The sequence below is a fragment of the Mustela erminea genome, chromosome 4 (assembly GCF_009829155.1).
Source record: "Mustela erminea isolate mMusErm1 chromosome 4, mMusErm1.Pri, whole genome shotgun sequence".
Lineage (NCBI taxonomy): Eukaryota > Metazoa > Chordata > Mammalia > Carnivora > Mustelidae > Mustela > Mustela erminea.
In genome coordinates, this window is record NC_045617.1 from 41,628,995 (window position 1) to 41,649,423 (window position 20,429).

The 20,429-nt window shown below is 38.2% G+C and overlaps 1 protein-coding gene across 1 annotated transcript in view; it reads left to right on the forward strand.

The window, feature by feature from the left end:
- RNGTT (RNA guanylyltransferase and 5'-phosphatase) overlaps positions 1 to 20,429 on the forward strand; it is a 341,865-nt gene that overhangs the window by 100,147 nt on the left and 221,289 nt on the right. The gene's annotated exons all lie outside the window — the stretch shown is intronic.

A 20,429-nucleotide genomic window follows, 5' to 3' on the forward strand; every position in this document is an offset into this window, starting at 1 on the left:
GTTTGTATTTCTTTGGTGTTAGTTGTGATCTCTCCTCCTGCATTCATGATTTTATTTATTTGGGTCCTTTCTCTTTTCTTTTTGATAAGTCAGGCCAGGGGGTTATCAATTTTATTAATTCTTTCAAAGAACCAGCTCCTAGTTTCGTTGATTTGTTCTATTGTTTTTTTGGTTTCTATTTCATTGATTTCTGCTCTGATCTTTATGATTTCTCTTCTCCTGCTGGGCTTAGGGTTTCTTTCTTGTTCTTTCTCCAGCTCCTTTAGGTGTAGGGCTAGGTTGTGTACCTGAGACCTTTCTTGTTTCTTGAGAAAGGCTTGGACCGCTATATATTTTCCTCTCAGGACTGCCTTTGTTGTGTCCCACAGATTTTGAACCGTTGTATTTTCATTATCATTTGTTTCCATGATTTTTTTCAATTCTTCTTTAATTTCCCGGTTGACCCATTCATTCTTTAGAAGGATGCTGTTTAGTCTCCATGTATTTGGGTTCTTTCCAAACTTCCTTTTGTGGTTGAGTTCTAGTTTAGAGCATGTGGTCTGAAAATATGCAGGGAATGATCCCAATCTTTTGATACTGGTTGAGTCCTGATTTAGGACCGAAGATGTGATCTATTCTGGAGAATGTTCCATGTGCACTAGAGAAGAATGTGTATTCTGTTGCTTTGGGATGAAATGTTCTGAATATTTCTGTGATGTCCATCGGTCCAGTGTGTCGTTTAAGGCCTTTATTTCCTTGCTGATCTTTTGCTTGGATGATCTGTCCATTTCAGTGAGGGGAGTGTTAAAGTCCCCTACTATTATTGTATTATTGTTGATGTGTTTCTTTGATTTTGTTATTAATTGGTTTATATAGTTGGCTGCTCCCACGTTGGGGGCATAGATATTTAAAATTGTTAAATCTTCTTGTTGGACAGACCCTTTGAGTATGATACAGTGTCCTTCCTCATCTCTTATTATAGTCTTTGGCTTAAAATCTAATTGATCTGATATAAGGATTGCCACTCCTGCTTTCTTCTGATGTCCATTAGCATGGTAAATTCTTTTCCACCCCCTCACTTTAAATCTGGAGGTGTCTTCGGGCTTAAAATGAGTTTCTTGGAGGCAACATATAGATGGGTTTTGTTTTTTTATCTATTCTGATACCCTGTGTCTTTTGACAGGGGCATTTAGCCCATTAACATTCAGGGTAACTATTGAGAGATATGAATTTAGTGCCATTGTATTGCCTGTAAGGTGACTGTTACTGTATATGGTCTCTGTTCCTTTCTGATCTACCACTTGTAGGCTCTCTCTTTGCTTAGAGGACCCCTTTCAATATTTCCTGTAGAGCTGGTTTGGTGTTTGCAAATTCTTTCAGTTTTTGTTTGTCCTGGAAGCTTTTAATCTCTCCTTCTATTTTCAGTGATAGCCTAGCTGGATATAGTATTCTTGGCTACATGTTTTTCTCGTTTAGTGCTCTGAAAATATCATGCCAGCTCTTTCTGGCCTGCCAGGTCTCTGTGGATAAGTCAGCTGCCAATCTAATATTTTTACCATTGTATGTTACAGACTTCTTTTCCCGGGCTGCTTCCAGGATTTTCTCTTTGTCACTGAGACTTGTAAATTTTACTATTAGGTGACGGGGTGTGGGCCTATTCTTATTGATTTTGAGGGGCGTTCTCTGAACCTCCTGAATTTGATGCTCGTTCCCTTTGCCATATTGGGGAAATTCTCCCCAATAATTTTCTCCAGTATACCTTCTGCTCCCCTCTCTCTTTCTTCTTCTTCTGGAATCCCAATTATTCTAATGTTGTTTCGTCTTATGGTGTCACTTATCTCTCGAATTCTCCCCTCGTGGTCCAGTAGCTGTTTGTCCCTCTTTTGCTCAGCTTCTTTATTCTCTGTCATTTGGTCTTCTATATCACTAATTCTTTCTTCTGCCTCATTTATCCTAGCAGTGAGAGCCTCCATTTTTGATTGCACCTCATTAATAGCTTTTTTGATTTCAACTTGGTTAGATTTCAGTTCTTTTATTTCTCCAGAAAGGGCTTTTATCTCTCCCGAGAGGGTTTCTCTAATATCTTCCATGCCTTTTTCGAGCCCGGCTAGAACCTTGAGAGTTGTCATTCTGAACTCTATATCTGACATATTACCAATGTCTGTATTGATTAGGTCCCTAGCCTTCAGTACTGCCTCTTGTTTTTTTTTTTGTGGTGAAATTTTCTGTCTTGTCATTTTGTCCAGATAAGAGTATATGAAGGAGGGGCGCCTGGGTGGCTCAGTGGGTTAAGCCGCTGCCTTCGGCTCAGGTCATGGTCTCGGGGTCCTGGGATCGAGTCCCGCATCGGGCTCTCTGCTCGTCAGGGAGCCTGCTTCCCTCTCTCTCTCTCTCTGCCTGCCTCTCCATCTACTTGTGATTTCTCTCTGTCAAATAAATAATAAAATATTTAAAAAAAAAAAAAAAAAAAAAAGAGTATATGAAGGAGCAAGTAAAATACTAAAAGGGTGGCAACAACCCCAGGAAAATATGCTTTAACCAAATTAGAAGACATCCCAAATCGTGAGGGGGGGGGAAAGGGGATAAAAAGAGGTTCAAAAAGGAAGAAAGAAAAAAAAAAAGAAAAGAAAAGAATTAAAAAAAAAGAAAAATAAAGAAAAATATAAAAAAGAGAAAATATATATATTAGATAAACTACTTAAAAAACGTTAAAAAAGAAAAAGGTAAAAGTTAAAAAAAAAATTACCAGAAGGCGAGGAAAAAAAACAAAAAATGAAAAAGAAAAAAATTAAATTAACTGCAAGACCAAAAAAAATCACAGGGAGAAAGCCATGAGTTCCGTGCTTTGCTTTCTCCTCCTCTGGAATTCTGCTGCTCTCCTTGGTATTGAAACTGCACTCCTTGGTAGGTGAACTTGTTCTTGGCTGGATTTCTTGTTGATCTTCTGGGGGAGGGGCACGGTGTAGTGATTCTCAAGTGTCTTTGCCCCAGGCGGAATTGCACCTCCCTTACCAGGGCCCGGGCTAAGTAATCCGCTCAGGTTTGCTTTCAGGAGCTTTTGTTCCCTGAGCGCTTTCTGTAGAGTTCTGGAGGACGGGAATACAAATGGCCGCCTCCTGGTCTCCGGCCGGAGGAGCCGATAGCCTGGGGCCCCACTCCTCAGTGCGCCCTCAGAGAACAGCGCCCAGTTACTCCCGTCTGCCTGACCTCCGGCCGCGCTCCGAGCTCACCGAGCCTGCGACGGGTTCAAGGTAACACCGAGCTGTGAGCTCACTGTCGGCTCTGTCTCTGTAGCTGGCTTTCCCGTTCCAATACCCGCAAGCTCTGCGACACTCAGACACCCCCGATCCTTCTGTGACTCTGCGGGACCTGAGGCCACACTGACCCCGCTTGGGCTTCACCCCGGTTTAGCCTCTGGAGCGATGTCTCTCAGCGGAACAGACTTTTAAAAGTCCTGATTTTGTGCTCCGTTGCTCCGCCGCTTGCCGGGAGCCGGCCCCTCCCCCCGGGGTCTATCTTCCCGTCGCTTTGGATTCACTTCTCCGCTGGTCCTACCTTTCAGAAAGTGGTTGTTTTTCTGTTTCCAGAATTGCTGTTCTTCTCTTTGATCTGCGGATGGATTTGCAGGTGTTTGCAATCTTTAGATAAGCTATCTAGCTGATCTCTGGCTAGCTGAAGTAGTCTCAGCCTGCTACTTCTCCGCCATCTTGACTCCTCCTCCTGTCTTTTGATTTTATTAACTGTTTCCTTTTATTTTGGGCCACCTGGGTGGTCCAGTGGGTTAAGCCTCTGCCTTCGGCTCAGGTCATGATCTCAGGGGCCTGAGATCGAGCCCCGCATTGGGCTTTCTTCTCAGCAGGGAGCCTGCTTCCCCCTCTCTCTCTGCCTGCCTCTCTGCCTACTTGTGATCTCTGTCTGCCAAATAAATAAATAAAATCTTTAAAAAAAAAAAAAGCTTTTTATTTTGATGAAGTCCCAATAGTTCATTTTTGCTTTTGTTTCCCTTGTCTTTGGAGGTGTGTCTAACAAGAAGTTGCTGTGGCTGAGGTTACAGAGGTTGCTGCCTATGTTCTTCTCTAGGATTTTGATGGATTCCTGTCTCACATTTAGGTCTTTTATCCATTGTGAATCTATTTTTGTGTATGGTGTAGGGAAATAGTAGAGTTTCATTCTTTTGCTTGTGGCTGCCCAATTTTCCCAGCACCAGTTATTGAAGAGACTGTCTTTTCCATTGGCTATTCTTTCCTGCTTTATTGAAGATTAGTTGACCACAGAGTTGAGGGTCCATTTCCGGGTTCTCTGTTCTGTTCCATTGATCTATGTGTAAAATCTTAAAAAAAAAAAAAAAAGCCTGATCTATGTGTCTTTTTTTGGTGCCATTACCATGATGTCTTGATGATTGCAGCTTTGTAATAGAGCTTGAAGTCAGGCATTGTGATGCCCCCAGTTTTGGTTTTCTTTTTTAACATTCCTCTGGCTATTCAAGGTCTTTCCTGGTTCCATACAAATTTTAGGATCATTTGTTCCAATTCTGTGAAAAATACCGATGATATTTTGATATGGATTGCATTGAATATATAGATTGCTCTAGGTAGCATAGCCATTTTAACAATATTTATTCTTCCAGTCCATGAGCATGGAATGTTTTTCCATTTCTTTTTGTCTTCCTCCATATCTTTGATGAGTGTTCTATAGTTCTCTGAGTACATGTCCTTTGCTTCTTGGGTTAGGTTTATTCCTAGGTATTTTATGGTTTTGGATGCAATGGTAATGGGATTGATTCCTTAATTCTTCGTTCTTTTGTCTCATTGTTAGTGTATAGAAACGCAAGTCATTTCTGTGCATTGATTTTATATTCTGCCACTTTGCTCAGTTCTTATATGAGTTATAGCCATTTTGGTTGTGGAGGCTTTGGGTTTTCCACATAGAGTATCATGTCATCTGCAAAGAGTTTGAATTTGACTTCTTCTTTGCTGATTTGGATGACTTTTATTTATTTATTTATTTATTTGTCTGATTGGTGAGACTAGGACTTCTAGTACTATGTGTTGGATAGCAGTGGTGATAGTAGACATCCCTGCTGTGTTCCTGACTTTAGGGGAAAAGCTCTCCATTTTTCTGCATTGAGAATGATATTCACTGTGGGATTATGATATTGAGGTATGTTACTTCTATCCCTACACTCTGAAGAGTTTTAATCAAAAAAGGATGCTGTACTTCATCAAATGCTTTTTCTGCATCTATTGAGGGGATCATATGGTTCTTGTCCTTTCTTTTATTTATGTGGTGTATCACATTGATTGATTTACGGATGTTGAACCTTTGCAGCCCAGGAATAAATCCCACTTGGTCACAGTGAATAATCCTTTCAATGCACCATTGGTCCTATTGTCTAGTAAGTTGGTGAGAATTTTTCCATCCATGTTCATCAGGGCTATTGTTCTGTAATTCTATTTGGTGAGTTCGTTGTCTAGTTTTGGAATCAAGGTAATACTGGCCTTACAGAAAGAATTTGGAAGTTTTCTTTCCATTTCGATTTTTTGACACTGCTTCAGAAGAGGTTTTAATTCTTCTTTAAATGTTTGGTAGAATTCCCCTGGGAAGCTCTCTGTCCCTGGGTTCTTGTTTGTTGGGAGATTTTTGATGACTGCTTCAATTTCCTTGCTGATTATGGGTCTGTTCAGGTTTTCTATTTCTTTCTTTTTCAGTTTTGGTAGTTTATACATCTCTAGGAATGCATCCATTTCTCCCAGATTATCTAATTTGTTGACATATTGTTGCTGATAAGATGGTCTTATCATTGTTTATATTTCTTTGGTGTTAGTTGTGATCTCTCTTTCATTCATGATTTTATTTGGGATTTTTCTTTTTGATAAGTCTGGCCAGGGATTTATCAGTCTTACTAATTCTTGCAAAGAACTAGATCCCAGTTTCATTGGTCTGTTCTTTACTGGTCTTTTTGTTCCTATTTCATTGATTTCTGTTCTAATCTTTATTATTTTTCTTCTCCTGCTGGGTCTAGGCTTTATTTGCTGTTCTTTCTCTAGGTCCTTCAGGTGGAAGGTTAAGTTGTGTAGTTGAGATCTTTCTTGTTTCTTGAGAAAGGCTTGTAGTGCTATATATTTCCCTCTTAGGGTCGCTGTTGATGCATCCCAAAGATTTTGAACAGTTGTGTTTCATTTTCATTTGTTTCCATGAATTTTTTAAATTCTTGTTTAATATCCTGGTTGATGCATTCATTCTTTAGTAGGATTCTCTTTAGCCTCTGTGTATTTGAGTTCTTTCCAAGTTCCCTGTTGAGTTTCAGTTTCAAAGCATTGTGGTCTGAAAATACACAGGAAATGATCCCAATTTTGGTACCGGTTGAGACCTGATTTGTGACCCAGGATGTGATGTATTCTGGAGAATGTTCCATTTGTGCTCAAGAAGAATGTGTATTCCGTTCCTTTGGGGTGGAATGTTCTGAATATATCTATAACATCCATGTGGTCCTTAGTGTGCCCTCAGAGAAAAGCAGTTCAATGATCTGTCTTTTGTAGTGAGCGGAGTGTTAAAGTCCCCTACTATTATTGTATTATTATTGATGTGTCTCTTTGGTTTTGTTATTAGTTGGTTTATATAATTGGCTGCTCCCATGTTAGGGACATCAGTATTTACAATAGTTAGATCTTCTTGTTGGATAGACCCTTTAAGTATGATATAGTGTCCTTCATCATCTCTTACTCCAGTCTTTGGTTTTTAAAATCATATTTATGTGATACAAGAATTGCCACCTGAGCTTTCTTTTGATGTTCATTAGCATGATAAATGGTTTTCCACCCCCTGACTATCAATCTGGAGGTGTCTTTGGGTCTAAAGGGAGCCCTTTGCAGACAGCATATTGATGGCTTTTTTTTTTTTTTAATCCAATCTGATGCCCTGTGTCTTTTTTTTTTTTTTAAAGATTTTATTTATTTATTTGACAGAGAGAGATCACAAGTAGGCAGAGAGGCAGGCAGAGAGAGAGAGAGAGGAGGAAGCAGGCTCCCTGCTGAGCAGAGAGCCCGATGCGGGACTCGATCCCAGGACCCTGAGATCATGACCTGAGCCGAAGGCAGCGGCTTAACCCACTGAGCCACCCAGGCGCCCGCCGCCCTGTGTCTTTTGATTGGGGCATTTAACCCATTCTGTGTAACTATTAAAAGATATGAATTTAGTGCCATTGTATTGCCTGTGAGGTGACTGTTACTGTATATTGTCTCTGTTCCTTTTCGGTCTATGTTACTTTGGGCTCTCTCTTTGTTTAGAGGACCCCTTTCAATATTTCTTGAATGGCTGTGATCACAAATTCTTTTAGTTTCTTTTTGTCCTGGAAGCTTTTTATCACTCCTTCTATTTTGAATGATATCCTAGCTGGATTAAGTATTCCTGGCTGCATATTTTTCCCATTTAGCATCCTGAATGTATCGTGCCAGTCGTTTCTGGTCTGCCAGGTCTCTGCAGATACGATTGGTCTGCTGCCAATCTAACGTTTCTACCCTTGTAGGTTACAGACCTTTTGTCCCGAGCTGCTTTCAGGATTTTCTCTTCGTCTCGAGATTCGTAAGTTTCACTATTATATGTTGGGGTGTTAACCCATTTTTATTGATTTTGGGTGGGGGGGTTGGATCTCCGTGCCTCCTGGATTTTGATGCCTGTTTCCTTTCCCAGATTAGGGAAGTTCTCTGCTATGATTTGCTCCAAAATGTTTTCCTCTCCTTTCTCTCTTTTCCCTTTTTCCTGTGATCTCAGTTATTGCAGTTTATGGTATCACCTATCTATCGAATTCTCCTCTCATGATCCAGTAGTTGTACATCTCTCTTTTTCTCAGCTTCTTTATTCTCCATCGTTTGGTCTGCTATATCACTAATTCTGTTTTCTGCCTCATTTATCCTAGCAATTAGAACTTCCTTTTATAATTGCATCTCCTTAATAGCCCTTTTGATTTGACTTGGTTAGACTTTAGGTGTTTTATTTCTCTAGAAAGCGATTCTCTTATGTCTTCTCTGCCTTTTTAATCCCAGCTCGTATCTTTATAATTGTTTTTTCGAACCCCTGTTCTGACATCTTACCAATGTCATACTGATTAGATCCCTGGCAGTTGGTACTGCCTCTTGTTCTCTTTTTTGAGGTGAGTTTTTCCATCTTGGCATTCTGTCTTTTGAAGAATACCCGAACAAGAGAATAAAGTACTAAAATGGCAACAATGACCCCAGAGAAATATACACTAAAGAAATCAGAAGACATGCGGAACTGGGAGGGAAAAAAAGAAAAAAAAAAAGGAAAACTAAAAGAGTATATAATCAGGTGAGCAGAATAGAGCAATACACTGAATTCCATGTGTATTTTGGTTTGTTTTTTTAAAAACTGGATCCCAAAATTGTAAAGAAAGAAAAACTAATGTATTTATGAAAATAAAATTAAATACAATGAAAGGATGGAAAGTAATTATCAACATGAAATTTAAAGACAGAAAAAAACAAAAGAGGAACAAAAAACTTAACCACAACAAAATGAAGGGATAGAAACAGACAAATGAAGAGAACAGAGCAACACAGTATTTCCTGCGTGTATTTTGGTCAGTTAGAAGGAACGACAATTCAAAATTATGAAGAAAGAAGAACATGCATACAAAAATAAAACTAAATACATTGAATGAATAGCATGTAATTGTAGAGATGAAAATAAAAAAAAGTCTTTAAGTAAACAACAGAAAAACAAAAAGGAAGAAGAAAATAAAACAACAAAGGGGAGAATATGATCAGGCAGGTGAACAGAACAGAGCCATACACTAGATTTTGGGTGTATTTTGTTCCCTAAATTGTAGAGAAAGAAAAACATACATATGTGTACAAAAATAAGAATAAGTACAATGAAGGGATAGAATGTAAATATTAAAATAAAAATTAAAAAAGGTTTACAAAAGAATTGATATAATAAGAGATTGGTTAAAAAGAAGTAAGAAAAATTTAAAGTTGAGAGACTAAAGAATCATAGGAGAAAAGCCATGAGTTCTATGTGTTGTATACCCCTAGCACTGGAGTTTTGCAGTTCTCATTGATCAGTAAACTAGGTCATGGCTGGATGTTCTTGCCGATCTTCTTGGGGAGGGACTAGTTGCATTGATTCTCAAATGCGTTTACCCTAGGCGAAATTGTATCACCCTTGCCAAGGGACCTGGCTAGCAGTGTTCAGGTTTGCTGTCTTTGGCTTTTGTTCCCTGAAGGCTTTCCATCCAGCTTTAGAAGATGTGAATGGAAATGGCATCCTCCCAATCTCTGCCCTGGAGTGGAAAGCCCAGGGCCCCCGTCCTTAGTGTGCTCTCAGAGAAAAGCAGTCAGTCGACTTCTGTCTTCCTGGTCTCCTTCTGTACTCCGTGCTCACCTGGCCTATGACACAGTGTTTCTGTCTCAGGCACATGACCCTGTTTTCTGGTCTCCAAATTCTGTAGACAACTGTAGCGTGCTCCCATGCCACTCTGCCCAGTAGTGATGGGGTCTTGCTGGTTTTCCCTCTTGGTGAGCCCCTGCTAGGAGAGTAGTCACCTGACTATGCCACAGTTTGTGGCTTATGGCAGCCCAGAGCTGAGAGCCCACTTCTCGGCTCAGTCTTTGCAGCTGGCTTTACTGCTCTGATGCATGGGAGCTCAGCCACACTTGGGCACCCCCTGGACTTCCTATGACTGGGGGGATCTTGAGGCCACATTGTCCCAGCTAGAGTTCTGCCTTTGCTTAGCCACCTGAGTGACGTTCCTCACTGGAACACTTTTCTAGAAGTTCCAGTTTTGTGTTCTGCTGCTTTATCACTTGCTGGTAGCCAGCTGATAGAGGCTCCCTTCCCCCACAGTCTTTTTTACATTTTGCCTCAGATTCACTTCTCTGCTTCTGCTACCTTGAAGAAAGTGTTTGCTTTTCTCCTTGTAGAGTTGCTGATATTCTTTTCTTCGATCTCTGGTTGAGTTTTCAGCTGTTCAGAATGATTTGATATCTATCTAGCTGAATTCATGGGACCAGTCGAAATTAAATTCTCCTAGTCCTCTGGTATCTCAGACTCCTCCACAATTGTGCAATTTTTATAATTAAGAAGATTCTTAGAGGTGAGATTATAATATGTATTAAAGAATCCTTCGATTGCGAGTAACTGAAGTCCAACTTAATGTAACTGAGGAAAAACGTGATTGGAATAAATAATTGTTTCAGCTTGGCCTGATTCAGGCTGGATATGGGGCCTCAAAGGATACTGGCCAGGCTGGGTCATTCTCTTTCTTTGCTTTACTTGTCTGTTTGGTCTCATTCTTCATGAAGTCTCTTTCACATGAGAGGCAAGTTGCGTTGTATTGCAAGCAGAAAGAGAACTTTCTCTTCCAACATCCATATGTCAATCCCAGGGAAGACTCCAAAGGGCTTTGCATGAGTTACATATCAATGGAAGAATGACATGGAAGGCCAGGCATTCATTGGTAGTACTACAGTTTGGAGTGCAAGAGGAGTAGTGCTCCTAAGGAGGGGGTGGTAATAAGCTCTACCTTGTTAAGTATGCTATGTTTGAGGGTGTGCACATTGTAAATATTGACAGGTATAATAGGTATCCTTTTTCCCAGAAAGTTTGAACCTGTGCACAAGTCTACCAATCATATTTAAAGGATTTGTATACTGTCTTAAATGCTGTGTTTTGAAAATTGAATATTTTCTAATTTGATGAAGGAAGAAATTCCTTTCTATTTTATGGGACAGTGTAGCAGAGCAGTTACAGCTCTGACTGTAACTGTTGGTGCCGTTCTGGCTTCATCAGTTAGTATGTGAGGGATTTAAAAATCTGTTCAGTTTTTCATCTGTAGTGAAGGGAGGCTATGGACAGTGCTTAGATTTTGGTGCTGTTGTGAAGGTAAAGTTGGATAGTTTAATAAGTGCTGGTAATAGTGTCTGACACATAGTAAAGAAATGTTTATTCTTTTTGCATTTAGGTGAGTTGTTAATGAGGTTTAACATTTTATCACTTCTGTATGAATTACTGTATTTATTCTGTGAATTGCTGGTTCATATACTTTATATGTTTTTCTGTATTTGGTGGTCATTTTTTTCTTAATGATTTATAAGAAATTTTTGTCTATTAGGGTATTACTTCATGACACATATTTTGAAAAAATGTATTTTTTGGTGGCACAAGTTTAAATTTACATAGATAAATTTATGTAGGTTAGATTATGAGCATAGTTTTTAATACCTTTTGTGCCATTTTAAGAAATTTTTACTTATTTTTGTTCCTATTGTTTATATTTTTATTTTAGAATTATTATAGTACTCACCTGTATTTCCTTCTAGTACTTCTACAGTTTTATTAGTATATTTAATTATTTGATCTATCTGAAATACATTTTAATTTTTTTTTAAAGATTTTATTTATTTATTTGACAGACAGAGATCACAAGTAGGCAGAGAGACAGGCAGAGAGGGAGAAGGAAGCAGGCTACCTCTCGAGCAGAGAGCCTGATATGGGGCCTGATCCCAGGACCCTGGGATCATGACCCGAGCCGAAGGCCTGAGACTTTAACCCACTGAGCCACCCAGGTGCCCCAGAAATACATTTTGATAAAAGGAGTAGATAAGGGTATGAGTTTATTTATTTTCAACTGTCTAAAGTGTTTTCTCACACTATTAAACTAATCTAGTTTTCTTTTTTAGTTGGATATATAATTTATATTATACAGTGGATTCCCTTATCTATCATTTTTTTTTCTTGATTTGTTTTCTCATTCCATTAGTATTTTGGTTTTTCAGTGGTAGTTTTAGATTGATTTTAATACTTTGACTTAAGCATACAGTTTAATATTTGGCAGTCCAAGTGTACCCAATTTCCTGGCTATTTTGAGGTTTGCCACTTAGATTTTTCTCTCTAGCTTTTGGGTGAGTAGGCTGTTTGATTAAGAAGTTAGGCTCCACTTCATGTGCAGATCTATACAATAATAAGCTTATACATTTCTCTGTAGAGTAATCTCTGTTAGCCTTGCCTTCAGACCATTCATCTTTCTCTTTGCTGTTTTTGGTTGTATGGTTTATCTCTTTGCCACACATTCCCTGCTTTGCTTTTGAGGAAAAAGGGACTCTACATCTTTATTATAACTTCTCACAAATGCAGATCTCCTCTCTACGAAGATACTAATTACATTTTTTAAATTTCTAACTTTTTAAAAAATTTCTACACTTTCTTCAATGTTGAATCTTTTTCATGAGCCAGATTGAATTATAAGTGGCTAATAATTCTCTGGGATTTGTATGAGAATGCTTTCTTGCCTTAAGATGAAATTTGCTTATCTATTTCTGGTTTTTAATCCACTGTTGGATAGGAAATGGGTTGTGAATATTTACTTAAATTCTCAATGGTAGAATGATCCTAATGAAAATCGCATGCATAAAATACATCTTTTTTTTTTAACAGAGGGAATATCACTTTCCAGGTGAATTTTTTTTCCCGAGTGAATGCTTATGGTCCCATCCCATGACCTTCGTTTTTATTTACCAGCTAGATTTTGGAGTATGCAAACCAGAAGATGGAAGACTGATGGGAGAATAGGATGTTTGAACTAGTCATTTCTGAGGTATAGTTTGTGGTGATGAGAAGGTTCAGGATGTGATCTAGGGAGGGTGAGAGGTTGAAGTCATATGCAGAAGGGCAGTGGAAGGAAGATCAAATATTAGGTGGTTCCTAGTGAGTGATGGTAGCCGTCCAGGTTGAAAGGATGATTATGAACCAGGTAGTAAAGATCAGAAAGGAAGAAAGAAGGTGGTGTAGTTGGATGTAGTGGCAGAGACTGAGCAGCGTAAATGTAGTCACAAAACAAAAGAGTGATGTGTGTTCTGGGGCAGTAGTAAAATGTAATTTTGTAATGAAATGATATGTACATATACATAAACATTTGGAACATATATTTTATGTGTGTGTGTGTGTGTGTATGTGTGTGTTTGCGCAGCACACACCCCCTTGTGGTTGACAGAGTTCACTGTGTAAGGTTAGAAGCGTGCATTGCACATCTCCAGGGTGCGCCATTCTCATAGTTGGTGTGACTATCACCCTGGAGTTGCACTGTTTATAAACTGTGCAGCCAGTGTGGCAGCTGTGGCAGTGAGTTCACAGGATCAGCAAGAACATTTTTGTTGTTGTTACCCTCATTTAAGATAGTTTTTTAGTTTATAGTCAGTAAAATAAAAGGAAGAAAAAGACTTCTAAGTTAAAGCATTTGCCACAGCTTAGCATGGTTTATCATTGAACTAATAATTTTTGAATGCCTTTCATGTTCAAGTTGCTGTGCCAGGAGTGCAGAGTGTTGAAAAAAGGCCTCACCCTTGAGACTTTTTACTTCATTTGGTGGTGGTGGAGAAAAATTGATAGCGATGGAGGAAACCTTGAAATAAAACAATAACTTGGAGATTGGTATTTTAAAAGTCCAGTGGTGGTTTAAAGGAGAAATTCATTAAATCTAGTTAGTTTGGAAAGAAAGATGTTTTATAGAGGAATTGGCATTAGATATGGAAAGATTTCGTTAGAAAGAGATTTTTGTTGGGCACAGCCTGAGGGCCTTCCAGGTAGGAAATAATGCTTAAAAATTAGATGTTTAACCATCTGTAGATTTAACTGAGCAATACTATTTATTTTCACCCTGAACTTGGACAAATGAAAGCTGCATAATAGACTCTTGTGAAGTTTTAAAATAGCAATATGATTCATGATGTCAATTTACTTGGACCAGAATTATAGTTGCCATATCTCTTTTTCCAGTTAGTTAATTAAAACAGTCCTCTGTAGTTTCCTGTTTCTTCTACATTTTCATTTGCAAATTGTTTTTGTAAAATTCCAAATCCAAGAATAACTCAAACTACCTAATTGTCTGGCTGTCATATGTGAGCATTGAAGCTTTTGTTTTGCTCTCTAAATTATGTTCTTTGACCCACAAAATGTGGAAAATAGGAGTTTAGGAATGTGGCATTAATTTATTTGAAACAATCAGTGAAATTCAGTTGATTTTATATTGAGGCCAAGAGGAGAATATAGCAGTTAATCACGAAAGGTAATAGCAAGAAAGGCATGCCTTTTCAACGTTAATGTTTTTTGTAAAGGAATATGCACAATCGCTAAAATTTTAGAAAGTATGTCATAAAGTAGAAAAATTCAACTGTCAAGAAGAGGTTACATTTTAACATTTTGTTGTATTTTCTTTCAGTCATTCTTTTTTGCCTATGGGTACATAATGTGTATAATCAATATGTATATAGCTGACATTTTATATATGCTGTGTATCTAGGTTCCATCATTTCCCTTCATCCTGAAGAACTGATTTTAGGATTTTTTTTAAAAAAAATTAATTTTATTTTTAAAAATTGAAATATAATTTAGGTACTCTAAAATTCATCCTTTTAAGCTGTATAATTTGGTAGTCTTTAGTATATTCAGACACCCTCAGCCTTTTTTTTTTTTTTTTGTCTTTTCTGTATTTTTTTTCCCTTTCCTTTTTTTTCCTTTTTAAAGATTGTACAATTATTACCACTCTCTAATTCTAGAACATTTTATCACCTGGGTGAACTATGATAATTAGAATCAAGTGGGCCTTAGTTGAAAGGATTTTGAGGAATGGGTTACCTTTGAGTTGAGCTTTGAAAGTCTACAGGTTTCCAGAGAAGAGTTAATTATTCCTCTCATTAAAACCCTTCAGTGGTTCCCCATTGCCCATAACATGAAACCCAAACTACTAAACATGGTATTCTTTATATCTGGGCCATGCCCATGTTTTTAGCATTGTCTTTCATTGTGACCCTTGAACCATAAGCTCCATCTGTAATGAGATTTGGACAGTTTACTCAAAACCACCATTTTTTACTCCTTTGTAATACTATTTGGCTCATTTACCATCCTGCTAGGAAATATCCCTTGTATCTTTCAGGATTTGACTAAGGGGTCACAACATCTTATTATCAAACCTTTCTCTTATTCTTCAGTTAGAAATAACTACTCTTTGTTAAGCTTATATCATATGTTCTTATTTGGCTGAAATAGTGTAGGTTTGTATCTGTTGTCTTGGTGTATTAATAGGAATCTGTTTCATTCTCAGAAGTATTCTTATATAGACAGTAAGCTGCATGGTTACTCTATCTATATAGCCGTCTATCGTTAAAACTAGAACTCTTCATTGGACCCAGCTACTTAATGTATTTTCTTCTTCATGGGACTCTTCTTTGAAGGTAGGGACTGTATGCCTAATTTCTCTAGCAGTTAGAGCTATGTTTAATACATAGTTTGGGCTCAGGAAATACTGGATGGATAGGTAGAAAGGTGGGTACCTGGGTACTTCGAAAAAAAAAAGAAAATGGAGTATAGAAAAGTACAGAGGATGCAAGCTGGTTCAGCCACTCTGGAAAACAGTATGGAGGTTCCTCCAAAAGTTGAAAGTAGAGCTACCCTACAACCCAGCTATAGCACTACTGTGTATTTACCCTAAAGAAACAAATGTAGTGATCCGAAGGGGCATGTGCACCCAAATGTTTATAGCAGCAATGTCAACAATAGCCAAACTATGGAAAGAACCTAGATGTCCATCAACAGATGAATATATAAAGAAGAAGTGGTATAAATATACAATGGAATACTACGCAGCTATCAAAAGAAATGAAATCTTGCCATTTGCAATGACGTGGATGGAACTAGAGGTATTATGCCGGTGAAATAAGTCAATCAGAGAAAGACAATTATCATATGATCTCTCTGCTGTGAGGAGTTTGAGAGGCAGGGCAGGGGGTTGTGGGGGGTAGGAAAAAGTGAAATAAGATGGGATTGGGAGGGACACAAACCATAAGAGACTCTTAATTCCAGGAAACAAACTGAGGGTTGCCGGGGAGGGGGGGGGGGGAGGTAGGGATAGGGTGGCTGGGTTATGGACATTGAGGAGGGTATGTGCTATGGTGAGTGCTGTGAATTACGTAATACTGATGATTCACAGACCTGTACCCCTGGGACAAATGATACATTATATGTTAACTTAAAAAAAAAATACCCTACATTGGACCCAGCTACTTAATGTATTTTCTTCTTCATGGGACTCTTCTTTGAAGGTAGGGACTGTATGCCTAATTTCTCTAGCAGTTAGAGCTATGTTTAATACATAGTTTGGGCTCAGGAAATACTGGATGGATAGGTAGAAAGGTGGGTACCTGGGTACTTCGAAAAAAAAAAAAAGAAAATGGAGTATAGAAAAGTACAGAGGATGCAAGCTGGTTCAGCCACTCTGGAAAACAGTATGGAGGTTCCTCCAAAAGTTGGAGAATAGAAAAAAAGAGGCTAGGGAGGTCAAACACGCAGGATTCTGTGTGTGTGTGTGGGGGGGGACCCACCAATGAAGGATTTAAGCTGCAGTCGACAATGCAGCAATTTCTAACAAATTCTAACAATTTCTAACAAATTCTTGAGCAATATAAAATTGATGTATCTTGTAGTTTTCTTCAGGTTTTTTTTTTTATGTTTAGGGTTTGTTGAGCATCTTTTATCTATGGGTTTACAAATTTACTTAAAAGTAGATTTTTTTTTGCTGTTATTTCCATCTTTTACATGTTTGAAGATTTGATTATTAATGTTCTTTTTAAAAAAAAAAAAAAAGGTGCCCCAGTGGCTCAGTCAGTTAAGCATCTGCCTTCTGCTCAGGTCATGATCCCAGGGTTCTGGGATTGAGCCCCACATTGGGCTCCCTACTCTGTGGAGGTTGGGGGGCTGCTTCTCCCTCTCCTTCTGCCTGCTGCTCCCCCTGCTTGTGTTCACTCTCTGCCAAATAAATAAAATCTTAAACAAAGAAGTAAACCCAACTTTTTTCCTGTTTGATTTTGGATAGTTTCTGTTGCTGTGTCTGCAAGTTCACTGATCTTTTCTTTTGCAGTGTCTAAATTGCTATTCATCCCATCCATACTATTTTTCACCTCAGGCATTGTAGTTTTCACCTCTGAAAATTCATTTTGAATCCTCTTAATGTCTTCTATATCTCTATTTAGCTTTTTGGAATATATGGAATACTTACAATCATCTGCTTTAATTTTCTTGCCTGCTAATTCTAACCTCTTTCTCAGTTTTGAGCCTATTTTAGATTAATTTTTCTTCTCTTTATGGGTTGTATTTTTTTTTCTTTGCATCTTTACATACTTGTTAATTTTTCACTAGATGCCAGACATTTTGAAGTTTACCTTGTTAGGTGCTTGTTATTTTTGTATTCCTATTTCTTTGAGGTTTGTTCTAGGAGGAGGTAATTTACTTGGAACTGCTTTATACCTATTGAGTCCTGCTTTTAAGATTTTTTAGGTGGTCTAGAGCAGAGTTTAGTCTAGGCATAATTATTCTCTGCTGAGACAAGATCCTTCTGAGTACTCAGTGTCCTGAGTCTGACTGGTAGGGACAGGCATTACTCCCAACCTTGTGTCAGTGCCTGCTGTGTTGTCCTCTAAGACTTTTGAATGTTTTTTTTTTTTTTCACATGCATACTCTGCTGAACATCCATGGAAGTCTGACAGAGGATATTTGTAGTTCTTTATCTGGGCATCTCTCTCTGTCTGTCTCTCTCACTCTGCCCTGAGAATTCTAGTCCTGTTCTTCTCCCCAGACAACTGTTCTTTTTTTTTTTTTTTAAAAACTGAGGGAGACTGCTGAGCTTTACCTGGGATTCTCCTGCTTGCTGGGACCCCTACTGAAGCCTGGAAACCCTTTGGGCTATAAGTTGGGAAAATCCTAGGATTCATATAGTTTATTTACCATTTCTAGAGATTACTGTCCTGTGTTGTTGGATGTCTAGTGCCTTGAAAATTATTGCTTCCTCTGTTTTGTCCACATCTTTTGTTGTTTCAGGCTAGATGGTAAATCTAATTCTTCACTTTTCGGTTTGGTTGGAAGAGGAAATCTGTTTTTCCTTCTTTAACTGGGTTTTATTAAAATTTTTTTTTTTATAGTTGTGGTAAGACCACATTATGTAAAATTTACTATCTTAACTATTTTTAAGGATACAGTCCAGTAGTGTTAACTATATATACATTTTTGTGCAAAAGTTCCCTGTAACAGTGTCTTGTAAAACTGCAACTCTGTACCCATTAAATAGCTCCTCATTACCTATACACCTGTGCGAACCATCATTCTATTTTTGTGATTTTAACTACTTTAGATACCTCATATAAGTGAAGTCGTATAGGATTTATCTTTGTGTGACTGGCTTATTTTACTTAGCGTAGTGTCTTCAAGATTTATTCATGTTGTAGCATATGATAGATTTCCTTTTGTTTTAAGGCTGAATACTATTCTGCTACAACTGTATATCAGATTTATTTATTCATTTGTGTGTTGATAGATATTTGCACTGCTCCCACCTGTTAGCTGTTGGAATAATGATGTTATAAGCATGGATGTGCTTTCAGTTCTTTGGGATATATACACAGATATGAGATTGCTGGATCATATAGCACTGGTATATGGGGGAACCTCTTCATAGTGGTTGTACCATTTTACAGTCCCAGCAACAGTACCCAAGGGTTCCAATTTTCTTTCTTTTTTTTTAAGATTTTATTTATTTATTTATTTGACAGACAGAGATCACAAGTAGGCAGAGAGACAGGCAGAAAGAGAGGAGGAAGCAGGCTCCCTGCTGAGCAGAGAGCCCGATGCGGGGCTCGATCCCAGGACCTCGGGATCATGACCTGAGCCAAAGGCAGAGGCCCCAATCCACTGAGCCACCCAGGTGCCCCAAAGATTTTATTTATTTATTTGACAGAGAGAGATCATAAGTAGGCATAGAGGCAGGCAGAGAGAGAGAGAGAGAGAAGAGGAAGCAGGCTCCCCGCTGAGCAGAGAGCCCGATGCGGGACTCGATCCCAGGACCCTGAGATCATGACCTGAGCCGAAGGCAACGGCCTAACCCACTGAGCCACCCAGGTGCCCCCCAATATTCTTGACTAAGTTTTAAGCTTAGATATTTTATGTTTATCTACTTTTTTGTAGCTTAGGGTAATGATGGCAGCTATGCATAAGGGGTCATTGTGGTGGGGATGTCATTTGGGAAGAGCTCAGCCTTCAGCCTAGTTACTGGGGGTCTTTTGTTAGAATCCCTGGGTTCTGTTCTTTTTAAGAAGCTTTTAGTGAATGTTTTCTTCAGCTAATTGAGAGCCATATATTATTCCAGTGATGGCTCAGGTTATTTCTTCAATTCATTGTGGAGTCTAGGAGTCTTTCTTCAGGCACAAAGATTATTGTGCTATTTTTATTACTCCAGTCAGAAGAGAGGAAAAAAAGAAGACAAGAATAACTACTGAGTTTGTTTCTATCTATATTTGAGTGTAATAATGACAATTATCAAGAATTTGTCATTGGACAAGTAGGGCTTCTGGGGGTTTAGTGGGCTTGGAGCTGAACCATGCTGTGCCTTTTTGTTTTACCACAGTCTTGGTAGTTTTCAGTTTTTAATGGTTACTTGTAAATTTCTTTTTACTTGTTTACTTGTAATAAATTTTCCTTTTGACTATTTTTAATGTTCAAAGGAATATATGTTTTGTTCATATCAGGTAATTTAGTAGAGAAATTCTGTGATGTCTGTTATCTGAACCTGGAAGTTCATTTAATTTCCATCCACACATTTTTGACAATAACAATGAATTGAAACCTGTTTTTGGTGCCACATTGATGGTTCATAAAATTATCAGATACAAGTAGTTAAGTAAAAATATTTAGTAAATAGTTTAAGATAATGAAGTGATTTAATTTGTGCCATGTGTTAGGCTCAAGATAATAACCATAAATAAATGTCTGCAGGTTAACAAATACGTATTTGGGAAAGTAATTAATTAATAATAGTTTCTTAACAAAGTATATCTGTCCTAAATCAATATGTGCTTAGTCATTTTAGGTGGTTGTGGATTTTCTGTCATGAAATTAGATAACAAAAACCCTGCTTAGTTTCCTAGAAAGAATCTGAGTAAAGAAAAATAGTTTTAGGCCAAAATGTATTAAGAATTAAAATTTTGTGACATACTGCATTATGTACCTATAATCTTTTTTAAAAAAACATTTGTTTTAGAGGGTGGGAGAGAGAGAGAGAAGTGGAGAGAGGAACAAAGGGAGAAAATCTCCAAGCAGACTCTCCACTGAGCATGGAACTGTATGTGGGACTTGAGCCCATGACCCATGAGATCATGTCCTGAGCCAAAACGAAGAGTCAGGCACTCAATCGACTGAGCCACCCAGGCACGCCTGTCTTTTAATGTGCTTTATCTCCTTTCTGTCAAGGTGCAGGATTTAAGTTTTTTTTCACTTACTGGCTATGATATGTAATACATTCTCTTTTCCTGTTCCCTTTGATCATAGTAGAGGGACATGGAACCAAGAAAGGCTGGATGGATTGCATGGGAATATATTTTATAATAAGGGCA